Below are 4,414 nucleotides of genomic sequence, written 5' to 3'. Positions count from 1 at the left end.
CCCACAGCAAAACGTTAGACAGATCTCCTTAGGGAAGAGTGAGGGATAGAAGTGAGTCAGAGAGGAGAGGACAGCACAAGAAGACATACAGAATCAACTAACCTGGGCTTATGGGGGCTCACAGAGACTGAACCGCCCACCAAAAATTATGCAGGGGCTGGATCTAGGCACTCTACACATGTGTAGCAGATGTACAGTCTTCATGTGGGTCCCATAACAATTGGAGCGGGGGCTGTCTCTGACTCTATATCATTTTTAACTTGCTCTTCTTTCAATTTTTCTACATTACAATAGCAAGTACTGGGCATATTTCATTGTATCCAAGGTACACATTAGTGAAGGTATTTATTAAAACTACTGTTTCTTGCCTCCTAATTCAGCTTTTATTTCCTTCTAACTTTACTACCTCTTCCTCTTATTTATTAATTTTACTGTTTCTTTCTAGCCTATTAAGTGCTTAAGTTATTTTCATTGTTCAATACATGTAAGATTATTTTTTTCTTTACATGGCCTAGAATTTGTAATGTATTATATGATACTTTTATTTTCTTTTCTAGATCTTTTTGTGGTTTAAATGTAACTTAGTAGAGAACTTTAGTATGGAAAGTGATAGTTTTTATTTTCTGATTATGTAATTGTTCTTTTATTCCATACTGATCACAAAATGTGATCTATATCGTTTCATGCATGTCATTGGATTCATTTTCCATGGTTTCAGCTACCTGTAATCATCATAATCTGAAAATATTAAGTGGGCAATTCCATAAATAAATCCTAAGTAAAGTTGAATGCAATTCTGAGTAACATGATAAAATTTTAAATTTCCACCATCTCTGAGATTTAAACTATTTCTTTGTCCATCAAATCTGTGCTGTACATGCCACCTGCCACTTTAATGATCTTCTCGGGTACCAAATTGTTACAACAGTATGATGTTTGTGTTCAAGGATGCCTTGTTTTATTTGTTAATGGCTCTAAACAACAAGAATAATAATTCTGGCAATTTGATTACAGCATGCTATTATAATCATTCTATTATTTGTGCTAATTTTTATGATGTTTGATTTATAAATTAAACTTTATGATGAGTGTGTTTTTGTGCAATAAATCATACTATATCCAGGAGTCAGTACTATCTGGGGTTCCAGGTATCCAATGGAGTCTTGGAATATACCACCCATGAAAACAGGGTTAATACTTATAAATAATGTGTGTGTGTGACAAAAAGAAGTTTTCTCAACACTGTGTTTATTATTCTGTGCAGCTGTTTGGTGCATAATTATAAATATTATATATTAATTTTGCATTGTAATTTATAGCTTTAAAAAGCTTTTCCAATTAACAATTTTGCCTTATGTCTGTGGTAGAATAGCAATATTAATCATTTACTCCTTCTCTTTCTCCTCCTCCTCCTCCCTCCCTCCCTCTCTCCCTCCTCTTCTTCTGAAAGATCTCAGTTTTGAGAATAAATTCAGGGAGTCAAAAGAATTAAATATCATTATGTCTTTATTAGTAGAAATGCCAGTAATTGCCAAGTCCTGCTCGGCCATGAAATGACATAGATCCTATCCCCTGGAACAGATGGTTGCTGTGAATGTAAGTCTTGTTTGTATAATAATGTACATATTTTCATACTCCTCCTTCAAGGAATGTCCTCTCTGCCAAGTTTAATGACTCCATGGTAATCAGAGATATCAGGAATCTGGGAGGCAAGGGTGTTTCTAATCTCTCAGCAAAATCATAGAACACCGTGACCTTCAGGACAGTCCTAAAGGCTGGGAAAGAACTCTGAAAATGTGAGTTTGAATATATATACTTTCACAACTATGCAAAATATAAGGATGCAATATTAATTGCATAAGGAGCTTCACAGACCTAAAGAAACAGAGATGGCTGCACTATGAGCCAGCTTATCAGAAAGATACTAGAGAAGGAGATAAAGAGATTTATGGGAGTGTTGATCACAGGTCAAGGTCCAAACCAGCTAGGTTTACAAAGGCAGACAGATCATTGAATTTTTTTGCAATGTTCCTCAAAAAACAAAACAAAACAAAACAAAACAAAACAAAACAAAACAAAACAGCACTTGCTGTCCTTTTCCTAAGACTCAAGGGGCTAAGATCATAGAATGTTGATTCCTGGAATGCTCAAGAGCATACCTGGAATAAATAACTGAATTGATATGGCAATTAAAAACACGTGGGGCTTTTGGTATGCACAAGATTAGCTAGGAGAGAACAATAGCAGCATAGCAGCTCTTTTTAAAAAAAAAAAGTGAGAGAGAGAGAGAGAGAGAGAGAGAGAGAGAGAGAGAGAGAGAGAGAGAGAATGTTTTTCTAGTGAGAGCTGAGCTGTCCTGGAGCTCAAACAGGTCTTCAAGAAATGGTTCTAACAGGATTTCTGAATTTGGTGGGAAAATCCATGGAAAGAACAAAGCTCTTTTAGAATTTTTCATAGTTCGCTTAGAATTTTTTCTAACAGGATTTCTGACCATGGTTGAAAATCCTAAACTTAGAGAGCTATCACAGTTCTTTTAGAATGTTTCTGGCTTTCTGATTTTGAAAAAAAAAAAAAGAATTACTTTTAGAATTTTTTTCTAATTGGATTTCTGACTTGGTCAGAATTTTTATAGCAGCTTTTAAGACTTTGGTTGGAAAATCTGTGAGCTATCCAGAGTGATTTTTAGAACTTTTTTCTAGCGAAAGAGAGTAGCTCAAGCAGACTACAGAGCCAAGAGCTATCTACATAGAGCTCTCTAGAGAGCCATCTTGAGCAGAACGTGGGCTGTAAGCTTAGGCCCATGATTTGACTTGAGGTATTTGTTTTGAGGCTCCCAAACACCCCCTTCTCTCAGGAACCCTTCTCCAAACTGAGGCTGGAAGTAATCAATCACATTACCTTCTCAGAACTCAGACCCTAAATTAGCCCAAAGGGAGACAGTAAAACTGGAAATGTAATAAAAGAAACATGGCTTGACTCTGCCAAGATTTTGCTTCATTTCAGCTCACAAGTCAGTGATCAAGCCAGTGGGCATATGGCTGTCAATAACCAAGTTGTTACTCCATTTCTTTCTTTCTGTCTTTCTTTCTGTCTTTCTTTCTTTCTTCTTTTTTCTTTCTTTCTTTCTTTCTTTCTTTCTTTCTTCCTTTCTTTCTTTCATCTTTTTTTCATTTTTTATTAGATATTTTCTTTATTTACATTTCAAATGTTATCCCCTTTCCTAGTTTCCCCTTCAAAATCTCACTATCCCTTCCCCCCTCCCACTGCTCATCAACCCACCCACTCCCACTTCCTGGACCAGGCAGTCCCCTATACTGGGACATAGAACCTTCACAGGACCAAGAGCCTCTCCTCCCATTAACGACCAACAAGGCCATCCTCTGCTATATATGCACCTAGAGCCATGAGTCCCACCATGTGTTTTCTTTGGTTACTCCATTTCAATCTTAACTATTCAATTAGTCAATCTTCCTCTCTTAGACTGGACCAAAGAAGCAGAACTAGGAATAAAGGTTACCCTGTTCTGATCTGTTCATTCCAGGGATGCTTTAGCAGTAATAACTGCTAGTTACCTGCACAGGAGACATTCCCCACTTCTTAACAAAAAAAAACAAAAAAAAAACAACAAAAACAAAAAAAAAAAGGAGAAAAGAAAAAAGTTTTCTAGAATACAATGTTCTCAAATTGAACGCTAAGATTTCCATCTCCCATAAAAGTAAAATGGTTAACCAAATGTCAGTAGAATTAGTTACTTACTGACTAGCTATAGCCCCCTTCTACTTCATCTCACTCAATCCTGTGTTGTCTTTCTGCTCAAATTGTAAACAAAACCACAAAATCCTAGTGGCCATCTGGAAACCGTAGTGAATCTTTGAGAACAAGCTCACATCTAAGAAGAGGAGAAAAAAACATAAAGACAACATCCTCAGTGACTCAGCTCTGCCCCATCAGTTTTGAACGGCCCACTCCAAATGCAATTTATGTTCATATCCTCTTGAGCCATTACATGCTCAAACCACCACAGTAAGACTTTGGTTACTAGCAGCTGGTACACTTACCAAATGCATTTCACTTACAGGCGTGTGACAGAAGAGTGTGATCTCTGCTGAGAATGACGATCACAGTGAGTCGGACACAGACACCTTCCCATCTGCTCCTCAGAATATAGCATGCCACTCATCCTTTATTACCAAGAACCCCCTAAGTACTCCTTGGAGTCTCCTCTCACTGTTTGATGTCTCTCACTTATCTTGCCCTTTCATGTTTAGACTCAGTGAGAAGTCTACACTGGCATACAAAATAATATTTTAATCCATATAACTAGAAAATATTACTCTTTAATTGTTAGAAAAATCTGTATCTGTGGCAATACTGTTAATGTTTTTATGTTTTTAATTTATAACTGATGACCGAT

This window comes from Mus musculus, chromosome 9 (assembly GCF_000001635.26).
Source record: "Mus musculus strain C57BL/6J chromosome 9, GRCm38.p6 C57BL/6J".
NCBI classification, from domain to species: domain Eukaryota; kingdom Metazoa; phylum Chordata; class Mammalia; order Rodentia; family Muridae; genus Mus; species Mus musculus.
The sequence above is the reverse complement of the archived record's forward strand: the minus strand, read 5'-3'. Positions refer to the sequence as shown.